A 20,764-nucleotide genomic window follows, 5' to 3' on the forward strand; every position below is an offset into this window, starting at 1 on the left:
TAACAGAAAATGCCTTGTGATTTAAAATACACTTAATTTATTGGGTCCAACACTTTATTAGAGGAAAAAGGAGGTGACATAAAAGTCACTGAAGTCTTTAGAGTCGTTTTTAAATGCTGCATCTTCGACTTCGTCTCAAACATTGAAAACTGTATTACATTTTTGTTCAGTAACTGTAACAGTTTTCACTTTGGTTTTTTGCCTATATTTCGAAAACCGTTACTCCTATCAAATTTTATCTTTTTTTCAAAATTAAAGCGGATAAAATTTCCTACAAAACAGTTATTTGCAAATGTCCTGTAGGACGAACCATAGGCGAGTTATAGAGTTGGATATAAATAATCTTTAACAAAAATTTGCTTTAAAATAAAATGTTTGAAAAACCGAAATTAAACTAAATTAATTGGGTCTAACACTTTAGTAGAGAAAAAAGGAGAAGACATAAAAATTACCAAAGTCTTCAAAGTTGTTTTTAGTCGTCATATTAATAACAATAACATTAATAATAATAATACTAATAGTACTAAATTTGCTTATATGCAAGCGCTTAATTAAGGTAAGAGTTTTTTGGTTTCTTGCTTATATCTCGAAAACAGTTACTCCTATCAATTTTTATCTTTTTACTAATAATAAAGCTGATAAAATTTGCAACAAAATAGTTATTTGCATTTTTCTTGTAGGATCAACCATAAGCGAGTTATAGAGTTGGATATTAATAATATTCAACAAAAATTTGCTTTAAAATAAAATGTTTGAAAAACTGAAATTAAACTAAATTAATTGGGTCTAGCATTTTAGTAGAGGAAAAAGGAGGAGACATAAAAATCACTAAAGTTTTCAGAGTCGTCTTTAGTCGTCATGTTAATAACAATAACATTAATAATAATAATACTTATAGTACTAAATTTGCTTATATGCATGCGCTTAATTAAGGTAACAGTTTTTTGGTTTCTTGCTTATATCTCGAAAACAGTTACTCCTATCAATTTTTATCTTTCTTTAAAAATTAAAGCTGATAAAATTTCATACAAAATAGTTATTTGCATTTCTTTTGTAGGACCAACCATAAGCGAGTTATAGAGTTGGATATAAATAATCTTTAACAAAAATTTGCTTTAAAATAAAATGTTTGAAAAACCGAAATTAAACTAAATTAATTGGGTCTAACACTTTAGTAGAGAAAAAAGGAGAAGACATAAAAATCACCAAAGTCTTCAAAGTTGTTTTTAGTCGTCATATTAATAACAATAACATTAATAATAATAATACTAATAGTACTAAATTTGCTTATATGCAAGCGCTTAATTAAGGTAAGAGTTTTTTGGTTTCTTGCTTATATCTCGAAAACAGTTACTCCTATCAATTTTTATCTTTTTACTAATAATAAAGCTGATAAAATTTGCAACAAAATAGTTATTTGCATTTTTCTTGTAGGATCAACCATAAGCGAGTTATAGAGTTGGATATTAATAATATTCAACAAAAATTTGCTTTAAAATAAAATGTTTGAAAAACTGAAATTAAACTAAATTAATTGGGTCTAGCATTTTAGTAGAGGAAAAAGGAGGAGACATAAAAGTCACTAAAGTTTTCAGAGTCGTCTTTAGTCGTCATATTAAAAACAATAACATTAATAATAATAATACTTATGGTACTAAATTTGCTTATATGCATGCGCTTAATTAAGGTAACAGTTTTTTGGTTTCTTGCTTATATCTCGAAAACAGTTACTCCTATCAATTTTTATCTTTTTACTAATAATAAAGCTGATAAAATTTGCAACAAAATAGTTATTTGCATTTTTCTTGTAGGATCAACCATAAGCGAGTTATAGAGTTGGATATTAATAATATTCAACAAAAATTTGCTTTAAAATAAAATGTTTGAAAAACTGAAATTAAACTAAATTAATTGGGTCTAACACTTTAGTAGAGAAAAAAGGAGAAGACATAAAAATCACCAAAGTCTTTAAAGTTGATTTTAGTCGTCATATTAATAACAATAACATTAATAATAATAATACTAATAGTACTAAATTTGCTTATATGCAAACGCTTAATTAAGGTAACAGTTGTTTGGTTTCTTGCTTATATCTCGAAAACAGTTACTCTTATCAATTTTTATCTCTTTACTAAAATTAAAGCTGACAAAATTTCCTACAAAATAGTTTTTTGCATTTTTCATGTAGGACTAACCATAAGCGAGATATATGATTGAAAATAATTAATATTTAAAAAAAAAGTGCTTTAACAGAAAATGTCTTGTGATTTAAAATACACTTAATTTATTGAGTCCAACACTTTATTAGAGGAAAAAGGAGGTGACATAAAAGTCACTGAAGTCTTTAGAGTCGTTTTTAAATGCTGCATCTTCGACTTCGTCTCAAACATTGAAAACTGTATTACATTTTTGTTCAGTAACTGTAACAGTTTTCACTTTGGTTTTTTGCTTATATTTCAAAAACCGTTACTCCTATCAAATTTTATCTTTTTTTCAAAATTAAAGCGGATAAAATTTCCTACAAAATAGTTATTTGCAAATGTCCTGTAGGACGAACCATAGGCGAGTTATAGAGTTGGATATAAATAATCTTTAACAAAAATTTGCTTTAAAATAAAATGTTTGAAAAACCGAAATTAAACTAAATTAATTGGGTCTAACACTTTAGTAGAGAAAAAAGGAGAAGACATAAAAATCACCAAAGTCTTCAAAGTTGTTTTTAGTCGTCATATTAATAACAATAACATTAATAATAATAATACTAATAGTACTAAATTTGCTTATATGCAAGCGCTTAATTAAGGTAAGAGTTTTTTGGTTTCTTGCTTATATCTCGAAAACAGTTACTCCTATCAATTTTTATTTTTTTACTAATAATAAAGCTGATAAAATTTGCAACAAAATAGTTATTTGCATTTTTCTTGTAGGATCAACCATAAGCAAGTTATAGAGTTGGATATTAATAATATTCAACAAAAATTTGCTTTAAAATAAAATGTTTGAAAAACTGAAATTAAACTAAATTAATTGGGTCTAGCATTTTAGTAGAGGAAAAAGGAGGAGACATAAAAGTCACTAAAGTTTTCAGAGTCGTCTTTAGTCGTCATATTAATAACAATAACATTAATAATAATAATACTTATAGTACTAAATTTGCTTATATGCATGCGCTTAATTAAGGTAACAGTTTTTTGTTTCTTGCTTATATCTCGAAAACAGTTACTCCTATCAATTTTTATCTCTTCTCTAAAATTAAAGCTGACAAAATTTCCTACAAAATAGTTATTTGCATTTTTCATGTAGGACTAACCATAAGCGAGATATATGATTGAAAATAATTAATATTTAAAAAAAAAGTGCTTTAACAGAAAATGTCTTGTGATTTAAAATACACTTAATTTATTGGGTCTAACACTCTATTAGAGGAAAAAGGAGGTGACATAAAAGTCACTGAAGTCTTTAGAATCGTTTTTAAATGCTGCATCTTCGACTTCGTCTCAAACATTGAAAACTGTATTACATTTTTGTTCAGTAACTGTAACAGTTTTCACTTTGGTTTTTTACTTATATCTCGAAAACCGTTACTCCTATCAAATTTTATCTTTTTTTCAAAATTAAAGCGGATAAAATTTCCTACAAAATAGTTATTTGCAAATTTCCTGTAGGACAAACCATAGGCGAGTTATAGAGTTGGATATAAATAATTTTTAACAAAAATTTGCTTTAAAATAAAATGTTTGAAAAATTGAAATTAAACTAAATTAATGGGGTCTAGCATTTTAGTAGAGGAAAAAGGAGGAGACATAAAAGTCACTAAAGTTTTCAGAGTCGTCTTTAGTCGTCATATTAATAACAATAACATTAATAATAATAATACTTATAGTACTAAATTTGCTTATATGCATGCGCTTAATTAAGGTAACAGTTTTTTGGTTTCTTGCTTATATCTCGAAAACAGTTACTCCTATCAATTTTTATCTTTCTTTAAAAATTAAAGCTGATAAAATTTCATACAAAATAGTTATTTGCATTTCTTTTGTAGGACCAACCATAAGCGAGTTATAGAGTTGGATATAAATAATCTTTAACAAAAATTTGCTTTAAAATAAAATGTTTGAAAAACCGAAATTAAACTAAATTAATTGGGTCTAACACTTTAGTAGAGAAAAAAGGAGAAGACATAAAAATCACCAAAGTCTTCAAAGTTGTTTTTAGTCGTCATATTAATAACAATAACATTAATAATAATAATACTAATAGTACTAAATTTGCTTATATGCAAACGCTTAATTAAGGTAACAGTTGTTTGGTTTCTTGCTTATATCTCGAAAACAGTTACTCTTATCAATTTTTATCTCTTTACTAAAATTAAAGCTGACAAAATTTCCTACAAAATAGTTATTTGCATTTTTCATGTAGGACTAACCATAAGCGAGATATATGATTGAAAATAATTAATATTTAAAAAAAAAGTGCTTTAACAGAAAATGTCTTGTGATTTAAAATACACTTAATTTATTGGGTCCAACACTTTATTGGAGGAAAAAGGAGGTGACATAAAAGTCACTGAAGTCTTTAGAGTCGTTTTTAAATGCTGCATCTTCGACTTCGTCTCAAACATTGAAAACTGTATTACATTTTTGTTCAGTAACTGTAACAGTTTTTACTTTGGTTTTTTGCTTATATATCGAAAGCCGTTACTCCTATCAAATTTTATCTTTTTTTCAAAATTAAAGCGGATAAAATTTCCTACAAAATAGTTATTTGCAAATTTCCTGTAGGACGAACCATAGGCGAGTTATAGAGTTAGATATAAATAATCTTTAACAAAAATTTGCTTTAAAATAAAATGTTTGAAAAACCGAAATTAAACTAAATTAATTGGGTCTAACACTTTAGTAGCGAAAAAAGGAGAAGACATAAAAATCACCAAAGTCTTCAAAGTTGTTTTTAGTCGTCATATTAATAACAATAACATTAATAATAATAATACTAATAGTACTAAATTTGCTTATATGCAAGCGCTTAATTAAGGTAAGAGTTTTTTGGTTTCTTGCTTATATCTCGAAAACAGTTACTCCTATCAATTTTTATCTTTTTACTAATAATAAAGCTGATAAAATTTGCAACAAAATAGTTATTTGCATTTTTCTTGTAGGGTCAACCATAAGCGAGTTATAGAGTTGGATATTAATAATATTCAACAAAAATTTGCTTTAAAATAAAATGTTTGAAAAACCGAAATTAAACTAAATTAATTATGACTAACACTTTAGTAGAGAAAAAAGGAGAAGACATAAAAATCACCAAAGTCTTCAAAGTTGTTTTTAGTCGTCATATTAATAACAATAACATTGTCACGCTTTTTTTTTTTTTTTTTTTTTATTTGTAAATGAGTACACCGTCTCCGGACTCAGAGGTAGTTCAGGAGAGCCGGAGTCGTGGGTCTAGTTAAGGGCGCCAAGTAGCTTTTTTTTGTCAGCTAGCTACTGAATGCTGATTATGAAAACGACAGGCCTTGATCAAAATAAATTTAATTCAAAAATGAAAAATAATAATAATAAATGATAATAATAAATAATAATTAGTAAATCAAAATGAATTTGGTAATAAGAAACAATATCAAATTAAAAGGCCATTTCACAGCTGTGATATGTTTACATTGAACTTAATTTAATTACAATTGAATGAAAGAATAAATAATAAGTTGTAATAATAAATTAAATATACTACAGAATAATAAATTATGATCAATGAATTAAATGAGGAAAGTATCCAGTTGGTAAATGTAGTTGGAAAAATAGGGAAATAAATTTGTACAATAAATCCCGACGGGTGTAATGCCAAAATCGAAGCGGTATACGAATTATGAGATAAGGGATACTTATCGTTCGATAGGCGAGGTCAATTGGTCCAGGCGTTCCTCTTGTAGGAACTTTGGTAGGCTGGTGTCGAATCAGCCACTTGTAGAACAGGGTTAAATTCTAGATATCCCGATGGGTACAGGTTGCGCAATGGACTATTTCTGCCTCAGCCAGGGTCCCTGATTTCGAAATGATAAGAATACGAGCGATAAGAGAAATCTTACATTACCTCTGTGAGGGACGACGAAAAAGAAAGATGCGGTATTTCTAAATAAGTCACTATGTGGTAATTTACGAAACGGTAGGTCCGAGATCCGGAAAGGTAAAAGAAACGATAGTGTAAATTTTCCACGTGAACTAATACGGGAGCTTCTGTACTCGTCGAGGACCGCAGCCGAAAAAGGAAGGTTGTTAGGAAGTCAAACGATTTATCCCTACTCGTTTTCGTGGCGCGAAACGTGGCCCATATCGGTCTATGTAAAAGAAAATGAAAAATTTTGAATTTATCGCAAAGATCCTCCGAGAGCGCGCACTTGGTTCTTGAAAGCCGCATACGAAATTGGTGTTTAACGACAGGTGGAAAAGGTTAAGTTTGTTTACATTTTGAAAATGTAGTTTTGTGCAAATGGACCTTTATTGTGTCGATGGTTAGTTAATAGGGAGGTAAGTGAAAACAATTTACTAATTAATTGAGATGGAAGTTACAGAGTGTGTGCTCTTAAGACAATTTGCACGACTTAAATAAAGGGACAAAAGGGCATTTAAAACGTACCAAGGAGCCCTACAACTCGGTACGACGATACAAGAGGAACATGAGCACTAAAATTAACCCGGAGGAGATGCTCAGGCTTCTCCGGAGGGACGGCTTGAAATGCTCCGGGACTACCCACTCCTTATAGCCCCATCACGGCTAGACGATACAACTAAATAAGGAAAACAGAGAGGAAACAAGTCTTATCCAACTCCCTTTAAAGTTGGAACGAACGATACGAAAGGAAAATACAAGGAAACAGAAACCAGTGATCAAATACCAGAAGCAGGTAACATGAACAGACAGGGTATGGTAATTCTAAATGTTTTCGCCTGTTTTTTAGTTGAACGAAGATGTTATGTCAACGGTGTTCAAGTGCCCAAGCATCTACGGGACTCCAAAACGCCTCCCGTACCAGCGAAACTATGTTGGATTGATTGTAATTGAATATACGATGTATGAGTGACTCTTGCTAAGAGTTTAACAAAATAAGACCGTTACACTGTCCCTTTCCCACAAAAAAAAAAAATTAAGGCGCAAGCCTTGTTTTTTTTTTTAACAAAATCTTTGAAAGAAAATTGGAATTTATTGGAAGTTATTTTTTTTTATGGTGCGAATATTAAGTTGTTCATGTTCGGGATTGTTGTCGTTCTCGTCAGTCTCGTCTTGAGTTTCGCTTCCGGACGAATCTGAGTCATCTACGTGGTACTGTTTTAAATCCTGGATATGCCAGTTTCCGGCGTTAGAACCATCTTCATTCCGAATTCGATACACGAGATTTGAAAGTTTTTCTGTAACCGTGCCGGGGACGTATTTAGGGCTTAATTTTGCAGTGAATTTGTGTCCGGCGGAAGACAATACTTTATTTTTACGCCAAATTCGATCACCCACGTTAAATGACAGATCCCTACGAGAGGCGTTATAACGACGGGAATTTTTGTTATAGGCGTTATGCAGATTATCCCGCACGATTTGGAACACTTCCGTTAATTTGTTAATCTCTCTCGCATAATCGTGACGATCCGCAACAGTAAAGTCGAAGTTATTTCCGTTGATTGGTATATTTCGGTAATAATTTCCAGATAACGGTACGTGTCTTCCAAAATTAAGAAACGCTGGGGTATAACGAGTGCTTTCGTGACGGGCAGTGTTTATAGCAGCTTGAATTTTTGCTAATTCTAGGTCCCATGTATCGTGCGTATTTATATAGGATCGAATAGCGGTACCGATAGTGCGGTTTGTCCTCTCGACAAAATTAGCTTGCGGGTGGTACTTCGCGTTATACCAAATTTTTTCCACATTATATGAATTTACAAATCGCTTAAACGCGTTCCCTATGAACTGTTTGCCATTATCCGCAATAATAAATTGGGGTACACCGTATACCAAGAAGACACGTTCTTCCAAAAACTTAATGACTGGTGTAGACGTTGCTTTTTTAATAGGTAATAAAAGAGTGTATTTAGAGAACCAATCCGATACCGCAAGAAGATATTTGTGACCCTTGCTTGTGCGAGGGAAAGGGCCCATAAAGTCCAAGGCAATAACCTGCCATGGGAATCGTACGATTTTTTCGCAGCCCATTAGTCCAAGTGGGCCACCGTTAGGAACTTTTTGGGCGGCACACGTACGACAGGTTCTTACATAGCGGTGAACGTCAGATCTCATTCCAGGCCAGAAATAATTTTCTTTAATTCGAGAGAGTGTTTTGAACGTACCGAAATGAGCAGCAGTTGGGGGATTATGACATGATTGAATTACCGTGGGCCGTTTCGATTTGGGGACTACAAATTTCCACTCTCGTTCGTTGTTTTGTAGAGGGGCGCGACTGGGACAAAATTTCATTAGTTTATCATCCTCGACTAACCAACCAGGATAAGTATCAGGTGACTCTGTAATCCTTTGTATCATTCTATTGTACCACTTATCATTTTCTGCTGGTTCGAGATCAACTATCGCGATTTCTATTTCGGAACTTACAAAGGGCGGTATGCGTGAAAGGGCGTCCGGGACCACATTAATATTTCCTTTACGGTGAATAATATTGAACGAAAATTGCTGGAGCCGTAAGATCCATCGCGCCAAACGGCCAGTAGGATTTTTCATACGGAAAAGGTATAGAAGAGAGTGATGGTCTGTGATAACTGTAAAATTGGTACCCTCAATGTAGGGTCGAAATTTTTCTATGGAGAAGATTACTGCCAAGCATTCGCGCTCCGTTACGGAGTAGTTCCGCTCGCTTTTAGAAAGACCTCGGCTGGCAAAGCAAATGACTTTTTCGAAGCCTTCTTCTCCTTGGGTAAGTACGCCACCTAAGCCCACGTCGCTGGCGTCGCATTGTACATAAAAAGGTTTTGAGAAATCCGGTGTGGTTAAAACTGGCGCAGAAACTAGCGCGTTTTTAATCGCGTGAAAAGCGGTTTCAGTTTTCTCAACCCACTTTACTTCCTGTTTCTTTTTCTTGCCCTTTAAGAGATCATTTATCGGGGCTACTAAAGAAGAGAAATTTTTAATGAACCGCCGATACCAGCTACAGAGGCCAATAAATCTTTTAATTTCGGTTGCGTTCTTAGGTCGAGGATATTCGACCATGGAGGAGATTTTTTCCGGGTCTGTACGAAGACCTTCTGCATCAATTATATATCCGAGATATTTAAGAGAAGTCCGGAAGAATTTACTTTTATCTAGATTAATTGTCAAATTAGCTGCTTTGAGGTGGTTAAGGACTACTTCCAGTAATTCGACGTGCTCCTCAAATGTGGCGGTCACGATAATAAGATCATCCAGGTACACGAAAATCTTGGGTTCGAATTGGGGTCCAAAGATAGCATCCATCAGTCGTTGCTGTGTTTGTGCAGAGTTTCGAAGGCCAAATGGCATGACAGTAAACTGAAATAGTCCACGTCCCTGAACTGCAAATGCCGTTTTCTCTTTGGAGGGTTCGGAAAGGGGAATTTGCCAGAATGCTCTGCGAAGATCTAAAGAGCTAATAAATTTGGCATCTCTTAATAGAGAGAGAATTCTGTCGATGCGGGGAAGTGGGTAAGAGTCATGCTTCGTAATTTCGTTTAATTTCCGACCGTCAAAACAAAAGCGGTATTCACCCGACGATTTTTTAACAAGAAGTACTGGGGAACACCATGGGCTTTGTGACGGTTCTATGACTCCTAAACGTAACATCTCGTCCACTTCGCTATTTAGGATTTTTTGCATATACGGGGACATCGGGTACTGATATTGTCGGAACGGGATTGCATCTCCGGTTTCGATATTCAGGGACAGTTTGTGAGTACGGCCTAACACCTCGCCGCTTATTTCATAAAATTTCTCCGTTATTCTTTTGGCGACGAAAGACTGTTCAGCAGAAAGGGAGTTCTCAGAATGTAGAGAGTCAATAGGGGTTTGGATTTGCGGTTTGCAGGTACGAGAAAGATAATTGAGACAAATTGAAAAGGTATCGCAAAAGTCGCTACCCAGAATTAACGTATGGTTTAGAGAAGGTATTACCAAAATCGATAATTTATGTTTAACATCGTCCAGCGTAATTTCTATTTGAACTTCGTATTCGACTGGGTGTTGACTGCCGTCTGCGGTACGGGCAACTTTAAACGCGGAGGCATTTTTGTTTAAATTTAGCTCCTTTATTAAATATAATCCCCTGAGTCCTAAAACAGATTTTGAGGCACCTGAATCAATAAGGGCCTTAATTTTAACTTGATTTATTTTAATTTCGAGGTACGGACGATTATCATTTGGTTTAGTTAAAATAATTGAGTTAAGTGTTACTACCGGTGACGGTACTGGATTGTGACGTAAAAATTTTCGTACATGATTGACCCAGTTAGTCCATTCCGGTGACGTTTTGCTGATCTGAAAAGTGGGTTGTCGGCAACGATCAGCGGTAGCCGATTCCCTAATTAGTTTTTTGATGTACAATTCGGGCAAGTAAACACGGTAACGTCTCGAGTTCCGCAACGATAACAAAATCGTCCCCGTTTTTCCGGGCAGTTGGAATAAAAGTGAGTCGCACTGTCACAATTAAAACATTTTCGCGGCGTCGATGCGGCCTGAATTCTAGTGTTATTCGAATTTACAGAAGACGGTTTTTGCTGGGGGCTCCGTGGAACATGTTTCATCTGAGGCATATTTGGATTGTCCTTAAATGCAATAGGTGCGCTAGCTAGTAATGAAAGCTCTGGTTCGACTAAGTGCCAATTAGTTTTGGCGGGTGGTTGACAAAATGCCAGAGATTTCTCTACCTTTTTACACAGTTCTTGGAGTTCTTTAACGGACGAGATATCGTGTAGTGCGAGAGCGGTAATAAATTCGGGGCGGATTAATTTGCGTAAATAGTAGAGTTTTGTTTTTTCACGCGGTTCTTCCGAAAGACGTTTGAATAGGGTTTGCATAGTGGCGATATAGATAGCGATTGGTTCGTCTTTATGTTGCAATCTGTTTTTGATCTCCTGCCACAAAAGATCATCATAGTCTAGAGGAAGAAATTCTTCCTTTAACGCAGTTATCAAAGAGTGCCAATCATTGTACTGGCCTCTAACGGAGCGAAACCAAATTAACGCACGTCCTTTAAATAAGTCAATCCCTGATAGGAATAATTCTTGTGGGCTAACTCTACGCGCGATAGATAATTCTTCGACATTCTCGAGAAAGGAAATTAAGTTGTCGGTAGGTTCTCCGGAGAACGAAATTCCCCACTTATATACTGGAACCTGCTTTGGTTCCGTTACGGGTAAGGAATTAGAATTGTGGAAGTGAAATTGAGTGGTATCTTGACCAAGAGGAGTCATCATAGGGGAGTGGAGGACGCGGTCTCTCAGATCGGCCTCAAGGGTCAAACAAGTAGCATGCAGTTCGTCGCGGATGGCTTTAGACTCTTCGTTGGATTCGGATGGAATAGGCATTCTTAGAATACGTTCACGGACATGATTCAGTCTGGTCTGTATACGCTGGCACAGTGTATCGGTCAAAAGTCCGGAGTCAAAATCTAGTATTAGGGTCGTGATCGATTGTAATGTCTCGGTAATTTCCTGTCTGTCTGTTACAAAATTTAGGTGTTTTGTAGTAAAATTCACGGGTCGTGTATGTTCCTTAAGTTGCTCATGTTCTAAGAGACGGCATTTTTCTTCCTTAGTACGTTGGGTTTTAATGCGACGTATAAGCAGTTCATAGGTAAGCTCGTGCTCTGATAAATATTTCGGTAAGATAATATTTGACTCGGACGCCATAACGAGAACTTGTCAAGAATAAAGGGATGTTAGCCTGTCGTTTTCTCTCTTATTATTTTAGTACAATTATAATAAGTAATTAAAATTGGTTTTTGTTGTGTTTTTTTTTTTTTTGAAAACTAGCCCCACGTTGGGCGCCAAATTTGTGTCACGCTTTTTTTTTTTTTTTTTTATTTGTAAATGAGTACACCGTCTCCGGACTCAGAGCTAGTTCAGGAGAGCCGGAGTCGTGGGTCTAGTTAAGGGCGCCAAGTAGCTTTTTTTTGTCAGCTAGCTACTGAATGCTGATTATGAAAACGACAGGCCTTGATCAAAATAAATTTAATTCAAAAATGAAAAATAATAATAATAAATGATAATAATAAATAATAATTAGTAAATCAAAATGAATTTGGTAATAAGAAACAATATCAAATTAAAAGGCCATTTCACAGCTGTGATATGTTTACATTGAACTTAATTTAATTACAATTGAATGAAAGAATAAATAATAAGTTGTAATAATAAATTAAATATACTACAGAATAATAAATTATGATCAATGAATTAAATGAGGAAACTATCCAGTTGGTAAATGTAGTTGGAAAAATAGGGAAATAAATTTGTACAATAAATCCCGACGGGTGTAATGCCAAAATCGAAGCGGTATACGAATTATGAGATAAGGGATACTTATCGTTCGATAGGCGAGGTCAATTGGTCCAGGCGTTCCTCTTGTAGGAACTTTGGTAGGCTGGTGTCGAATCAGCCACTTGTAGAACAGGGTTAAATTCTAGATATCCCGATGGGTACAGGTTGCGCAATGGACTATTTCTGCCTCAGCCAGGGTCCCTGATTTCGAAATGATAAGAATACGAGCGATAAGAGAAATCTTACATTACCTCTGTGAGGGACGACGAAAAAGAAAGATGCGGTATTTCTAAATAAGTCACTATGTGGTAATTTACGAAACGGTAGGTCCGAGATCCGGAAAGGTAAAAGAAACGATAGTGTAAATTTTCCACGTGAACTAATACGGGAGCTTCTGTACTCGTCGAGGACCGCAGCCGAAAAAGGAAGGTTGTTAGGAAGTCAAACGATTTATCCCTACTCGTTTTCGTGGCGCGAAACGTGGCCCATATCGGTCTATGTAAAAGAAAATGAAAAATTTTGAATTTATCGCAAAGATCCTCCGAGAGCGCGCACTTGGTTCTTGAAAGCCGCATACGAAATTGGTGTTTAACGACAGGTGGAAAAGGTTAAGTTTGTTTACATTTTGAAAATGTAGTTTTGTGCAAATGGACCTTTATTGTGTCGATGGTTAGTTAATAGGGAGGTAAGTGAAAACAATTTACTAATTAATTGAGATGGAAGTTACAGAGTGTGTGCTCTTAAGACAATTTGCACGACTTAAATAAAGGGACAAAAGGGCATTTAAAACGTACCAAGGAGCCCTACAACTCGGTACGACGATACAAGAGGAACATGAGCACTAAAATTAACCCGGAGGAGATGCTCAGGCTTCTCCGGAGGGACGGCTTGAAATGCTCCGGGACTACCCACTCCTTATAGCCCCATCACGGCTAGACGATACAACTAAATAAGGAAAACAGAGAGGAAACAAGTCTTATCCAACTCCCTTTAAAGTTGGAACGAACGATACGAAAGGAAAATACAAGGAAACAGAAACCAGTGATCAAATACCAGAAGCAGGTAACATGAACAGACAGGGTATGGTAATTCTAAATGTTTTCGCCTGTTTTTTAGTTGAACGAAGATGTTATGTCAACGGTGTTCAAGTGCCCAAGCATCTACGGGACTCCAAAACGCCTCCCGTACCAGCGAAACTATGTTGGATTGATTGTAATTGAATATACGATGTATGAGTGACTCTTGCTAAGAGTTTAACAAAATAAGACCGTTACAACATTAATAAAAATAATACTAATAGTACTAAATTTGCTTATATACAAGCGCTTAATTAAGGTAACAGTTTTTGGTTTCTTGCTTATATCTCGAAAACAGTTACTCCTATCAATTTTTATCTCTTTGTTAAAATTAAAGCTGATAAAATTTCCTACAAAATAGTTATTCGCATTTCTTTTGTAGGACCAACCATAAGCGAGTTATAGAGTTGGATATAAATATTCTTTAACAAAAATTTGCTTTAAAATAAAATGTTTGAATAACTGAAATTAAACTAAATTAATTGGGTCTAACACTTTAGTAGAGGAAAAAGGAGAAGACATAAAAGTCACTAAAGGTTTCAGAGTCGTCTTTAGTCGTCATATTAATAACAATAAAATTAATAATAATAATACCAATAGTACTAAATTTGCTTATATGCAAACGCTTAATTAAGGTAACAGTTGTTTGGTTTCTTGCTTATATCTCGAAAACAGTTACTCCTATCAATTTTTATCTCTTTATTAAAATTAAAGCTGACAAAATTTCCTACAAAATAGTTATTTGCATTTTTCATGTAGGACTAACCATAAGCGAGATATATGATTGAAAATAATTAATATTTAAAAAAAAAGTGCTTTAACAGAAAATGTCTTGTGATTTAAAATACACTTAATTTATTGGGTCCAACACTTTATTAGAGGAAAAAGGAGGTGACATAAAAGTCACTGAAGTCTTTAGAGTCGTTTTTAAATGCTGCATCTTCGACTTCGTCTCATACATTGAAAACTGTATTACATTTTTGTTCAGTAACTGTAACAGTTTTCACTTTGGTTTTTTGCTTATATTTCGAAAACCGTTACTCCTATCAAATTTTATCTTTTTTTCAAAATTAAAGCGGCTAAAATTTCCTACAAAATAGTTATTTGCAAATGTCCTGTAGGACGAACCATAGGCGAGTTATAGAGTTGGATATAAATAATCTTTAACAAAAATATGCTTTAAAATAAAATGTTTGTAAAACCGAAATTAAACTAAATTAATTGGGTCTAACACTTTAGTAGAGAAAAAAGGAGAAGACATAAAAATCACCAAAGTCTTCAAAGTTGTTTTTAGTCGTCATATTAATAACAATAACATTAATAATAATAATACTAATAGTACTAAATTTGCTTATATACAAGCGCTTAATTAAGGTAACAGTTTTTGGTTTCTTGCTTATATCTCGAAAACAGTTACTCCTATCAATTTTTATCTTTCTTTAAAAATTAAAGCTGATAAAATTTCCTACAAAATAGTTATTCGCATTTTTTTTGTAAGACCAACCATAAGCGAGTTATAGAGTTGGATATAAATATTCTTTAACAAAAATTTGCTTTAAAATAAAATGTTTGAATAACTGAAATTAAACTAAATTAATTGGGTCTAACACTTTAGTAGAGGAAAAAGGAGAAGACATAAAAGTCACTAAAGGTCTCAGAGTCGTCTTTAGTCGTCATATTAAAAACAATAACATTAATAATAATAATAATACTAATAGTACTAAATTTGCTTATATGCAAACGCTTAATTAAGGTAACAGTTTTTTGGTTTCTTGCTTATATCTCGAAAACAGTTACTCCTATCAATTTTTATCTCTTTACTAAAATTAAAGCTGACAAAATTTCCTACAAAATAGTTATTTGCATTTTTTATGTAGGACTAACCATAAGCGAGATATATGATTGAAAATAATTAATATTTAAAAAAAAAGTGCTTTAACAGAAAATGTCTTGTGATTTAAAATACACTTAATTTATTGGGTCTAACACTCTATTAGAGGAAAAAGGAGGTGACATAAAAGTCACTGAAGTCTTTAGAATCGTTTTTAAATGCTGCATCTTCGACTTCGTCTCAAACATTGAAAACTGTATTACATTTTTGTTCAGTAACTGTAACAGTTTTCACTTTGGTTTTTTACTTATATCTCGAAAACCGTTACTCCTATCAAATTTTATCTTTTTTTCAAAATTAAAGCGGATAAAATTTCCTACAAAATAGTTATTTGCAAATTTCCTGTAGGACAAACCATAGGCGAGTTATAGAGTTGGATATAAATAATTTTTAACAAAAATTTGCTTTAAAATAAAATGTTTGAAAAATTGAAATTAAACTAAATTAATGGGGTCTAGCATTTTAGTAGAGGAAAAAGGAGGAGACATAAAAGTCACTAAAGTTTTCAGAGTCGTCTTTAGTCGTCATATTAATAACAATAACATTAATAATAATAATACTTATAGTACTAAATTTGCTTATATGCATGCGCTTAATTAAGGTAACAGTTTTTTGGTTTCTTGCTTATATCTCGAAAACAGTTACTCCTATCAATTTTTATCTTTCTTTAAAAATTAAAGCTGATAAAATTTCATACAAAATAGTTATTTGCATTTCTTTTGTAGGACCAACCATAAGCGAGTTATAGAGTTGGATATAAATAATCTTTAACAAAAATTTGCTTTAAAATAAAATGTTTGAAAAACCGAAATTAAACTAAATTAATTGGGTCTAACACTTTAGTAGAGAAAAAAGGAGAAGACATAAAAATCACCAAAGTCTTCAAAGTTGTTTTTAGTCGTCATATTAATAACAATAACATTAATAATAATAATACTAATAGTACTAAATTTGCTTATATGCAAACGCTTAATTAAGGTAACAGTTGTTTGGTTTCTTGCTTATATCTCGAAAACAGTTACTCTTATCAATTTTTATCTCTTTACTAAAATTAAAGCTGACAAAATTTCCTACAAAATAGTTATTTGCATTTTTCATGTAGGACTAACCATAAGCGAGATATATGATTGAAAATAATTAATATTTAAAAAAAAAGTGCTTTAACAGAAAATGTCTTGTGATTTAAAATACACTTAATTTATTGGGTCCAACACTTTATTGGAGGAAAAAGGAGGTGACATAAAAGTCACTGAAGTCTTTAGAGTCGTTTTTAAATGCTGCATCTTCGACTTCGTCTCAAACATTGAAAACTGTATTACATTTTTGTTCAGTAACTGTAACAGTTTTTACTTTGGTTTTTTGCTTATATATCGAAAGCCGTTACTCCTATCAAATTTTATCTTTTTTTCAAAATTAAAGCGGATAAAATTTCCTACAAAATAGTTATTTGCAAATTTCCTGTAGGACGAACCATAGGCGAGTTATAGAGTTAGATATAAATAATCTTTAACAAAAATTTGCTTTAAAATAAAATGTTTGAAAAACCGAAATTAAACTAAATTAATTGGGTCTAACACTTTAGTAGCGAAAAAAGGAGAAGACATAAAAATCACCAAAGTCTTCAAAGTTGTTTTTAGTCGTCATATTAATAACAATAACATTAATAATAATAATACTAATAGTACTAAATTTGCTTATATGCAAGCGCTTAATTAAGGTAAGAGTTTTTTGGTTTCTTGCTTATATCTCGAAAACAGTTACTCCTATCAATTTTTATCTTTTTACTAATAATAAAGCTGATAAAATTTGCAACAAAATAGTTATTTGCATTTTTCTTGTAGGGTCAACCATAAGCGAGTTATAGAGTTGGATATTAATAATATTCAACAAAAATTTGCTTTAAAATAAAATGTTTGAAAAACCGAAATTAAACTAAATTAATTATGACTAACACTTTAGTAGAGAAAAAAGGAGAAGACATAAAAATCACCAAAGTCTTCAAAGTTGTTTTTAGTCGTCATATTAATAACAATAACATTGTCACGCTTTTTTTTTTTTTTTTTTTTATTTGTAAATGAGTACACCGTCTCCGGACTCAGAGGTAGTTCAGGAGAGCCGGAGTCGTGGGTCTAGTTAAGGGCGCCAAGTAGCTTTTTTTTGTCAGCTAGCTACTGAATGCTGATTATGAAAACGACAGGCCTTGATCAAAATAAATTTAATTCAAAAATGAAAAATAATAATAATAAATGATAATAATAAATAATAATTAGTAAATCAAAATGAATTTGGTAATAAGAAACAATATCAAATTAAAAGGCCATTTCACAGCTGTGATATGTTTACATTGAACTTAATTTAATTACAATTGAATGAAAGAATAAATAATAAGTTGTAATAATAAATTAAATATACTACAGAATAATAAATTATGATCAATGAATTAAATGAGGAAACTATCCAGTTGGTAAATGTAGTTGGAAAAATAGGGAAATAAATTTGTACAATAAATCCCGACGGGTGTAATGCCAAAATCGAAGCGGTATACGAATTATGAGATAAGGGATACTTATCGTTCGATAGGCGAGGTCAATTGGTCCAGGCGTTCCTCTTGTAGGAACTTTGGTAGGCTGGTGTCGAATCAGCCACTTGTAGAACAGGGTTAAATTCTAGATATCCCGATGGGTACAGGTTGCGCAATGGACTATTTCTGCCTCAGCCAGGGTCCCTGATTTCGAAATGATAAGAATACGAGCGATAAGAGAAATCTTACATTACCTCTGTGAGGGACGACGAAAAAGAAAGATGCGGTATTTCTAAATAAGTCACTATGTGGTAATTTACGAAACGGTAGGTCCGAGATCCGGAAAGGTAAAAGAAACGATAGTGTAAATTTTCCACGTGAACTAATACGTGAGCTTCTGTACTCGTCGAGGACCGCAGCCGAAAAAGGAAGGTTGTTAGGAAGTCAAACGATTTATCCCTACTCGTTTTCGTGGCGCGAAACGTGGCCCATATCGGTCTATGTAAAAGAAAATGAAAAATTTTGAATTTATCGCAAAGATCCTCCGAGAGCGCGCACTTGGTTCTTGAAAGCCGCATACGAAATTGGTGTTTAACGACAGGTGGAAAAGGTTAAGTTTGTTTACATTTTGAAAATGTAGTTTTGTGCAAATGGACCTTTATTGTGTCGATGGTTAGTTAATAGGGAGGTAAGTGAAAACAATTTACTAATTAATTGAGATGGAAGTTACAGAGTGTGTGCTCTTAAGACAATTTGCACGACTTAAATAAAGGGACAAAAGGGCATTTAAAACGTACCAAGGAGCCCTACAACTCGGTACGACGATACAAGAGGAACATGAGCACTAAAATTAACCCGGAGGAGATGCTCAGGCTTCTCCGGAGGGACGGCTTGAAATGCTCCGGGACTACCCACTCCTTATAGCCCCATCACGGCTAGACGATACAACTAAATAAGGAAAACAGAGAGGAAACAAGTCTTATCCAACTCCCTTTAAAGTTGGAACGAACGATACGAAAGGAAAATACAAGGAAACAGAAACCAGTGATCAAATACCAGAAGCAGGTAACATGAACAGACAGGGTATGGTAATTCTAAATGTTTTCGCCTGTTTTTTAGTTGAACGAAGATGTTATGTCAACGGTGTTCAAGTGCCCAAGCATCTACGGGACTCCAAAACGCCTCCCGTACCAGCGAAACTATGTTGGATTGATTGTAATTGAATATACGATGTATGAGTGACTCTTGCTAAGAGTTTAACAAAATAAGACCGTTACACTGTCCCTTTCCCACAAAAAAAAAAAATTAAGGCGCAAGCCTTGTTTTTTTTTTTAACAAAATCTTTGAAAGAAAATTGGAATTTATTGGAAGTTATTTTTTTTTATGGTGCGAATATTAAGTTGTTCATGTTCGGGATTGTTGTCGTTCTCGTCAGTCTCGTCTTGAGTTTCGCTTCCGGACGAATCTGAGTCATCTACGTGGTACTGTTTTAAATCCTGGATATGCCAGTTTCCGGCGTTAGAACCATCTTCATTCCGAATTCGATACACGAGATTTGAAAGTTTTTCTGTAACCGTGCCGGGGACGTATTTAGGGCTTAATTTTGCAGTGAATTTGTGTCCGGCGGAAGACAATACTTTATTTTTACGCCAAATTCGATCACCCACGTTAAATGACAGATCCCTACGAGAGGCGTTATAACGACGGGAATTTTTGTTATAGGCGTTATGCAGATTATCCCGCACGATTTGGAACACTTCCGTTAATTTGTTAATCTCTCTCGCATAATCGTGACGATCCGCAACAGTAAAGTCGAAGTTATTTCCGTTGATTGGTATATTTCGGTAATAATTTCCAGATAACGGTACGTGTCTTCCAAAATTAAGAAACGCTGGGGTATAACGAGTGCTTTCGTGACGGGCAGTGTTTATAGCAGCTTGAATTTTTGCTAATTCTAGGTCCCATGTATCGTGCGTATTTATATAGGATCGAATAGCGGTACCGATAGTGCGGTTTGTCCTCTCGACAAAATTAGCTTGCGGGTGGTACTTCGCGTTATACCAAATTTTTTCCACATTATATGAATTTACAAATCGCTTAAACGCGTTCCCTATGAACTGTTTGCCATTATCCGCAATAATAAATTGGGGTACACCGTATACCAAGAAGACACGTTCTTCCAAAAACTTAATGACTGGTGTAGACGTTGCTTTTTTAATAGGTAATAAAAGAGTGTATTTAGAGAACCAATCCGATACCGCAAGAAGATATTTGTGACCCTTGCTTGTGCGAGGGAAAGGGCCCATAAAGTCCAAGGCAATAACCTGCCATGGGAATCGTACGATTTTTTCGCAGCCCATTAGTCCAAGTGGGCCACCGTTAGGAACTTTTTGGGCGGCACACGTACGACAGGTTCTTACATAGCGGTGAACGTCAGATCTCATTCCAGGCCAGAAATAATTTTCTTTAATTCGAGAGAGTGTTTTGAACGTACCGAAATGAGCAGCAGTTGGGGGATTATGACATGATTGAATTACCGTGGGCCGTTTCGATTTGGGGACTACAAATTTCCACTCTCGTTCGTTGTTTTGTAGAGGGGCGCGACTGGGACAAAATTTCATTAGTTTATCATCCTCGACTAACCAACCAGGATAAGTATCAGGTGACTCTGTAATCCTTTGTATCATTCTATTGTACCACTTATCATTTTCTGCTGGTTCGAGATCAACTATCGCGATTTCTATTTCGGAACTTACAAAGGGCGGTATGCGTGAAAGGGCGTCCGGGA

At 33.9% G+C, this 20,764-nt stretch overlaps 3 long non-coding RNA genes across 3 annotated transcripts; all 3 read right to left on the reverse strand.

The window, feature by feature from the left end:
• Positions 1–5,799: 5,799 nt before the first annotated feature.
• LOC135267653 (uncharacterized) lies at positions 5,800–6,216 on the reverse strand. The gene is made up of 2 exons (XR_010336049.1): positions 6,094–6,216; positions 5,800–6,043 (listed from the first exon to the last, which is right to left on the reverse strand). It is a non-coding gene; the product is annotated as an uncharacterized LOC135267653 (long non-coding RNA).
• A 6,229-nt stretch (positions 6,217–12,445) lies between these two features.
• Positions 12,446–12,862, reverse strand: LOC135267651 (uncharacterized). Its single transcript, XR_010336047.1, has 2 exons — positions 12,740–12,862; positions 12,446–12,689 (listed from the first exon to the last, which is right to left on the reverse strand). It is a non-coding gene; the product is annotated as an uncharacterized LOC135267651 (long non-coding RNA).
• Positions 12,863–17,936: 5,074 nt separating this feature from the next.
• LOC135267655 (uncharacterized) lies at positions 17,937–18,422 on the reverse strand. Its single transcript, XR_010336051.1, has 2 exons — positions 18,231–18,422; positions 17,937–18,180 (listed from the first exon to the last, which is right to left on the reverse strand). It is a non-coding gene; the product is annotated as an uncharacterized LOC135267655 (long non-coding RNA).
• Positions 18,423–20,764: the final 2,342 nt, after the last annotated feature.

Source organism: Tribolium castaneum, unplaced genomic scaffold (genome assembly GCF_031307605.1).
Source record: "Tribolium castaneum strain GA2 unplaced genomic scaffold, icTriCast1.1 ptg000067l, whole genome shotgun sequence".
Classification (NCBI taxonomy): domain Eukaryota; kingdom Metazoa; phylum Arthropoda; class Insecta; order Coleoptera; family Tenebrionidae; genus Tribolium; species Tribolium castaneum.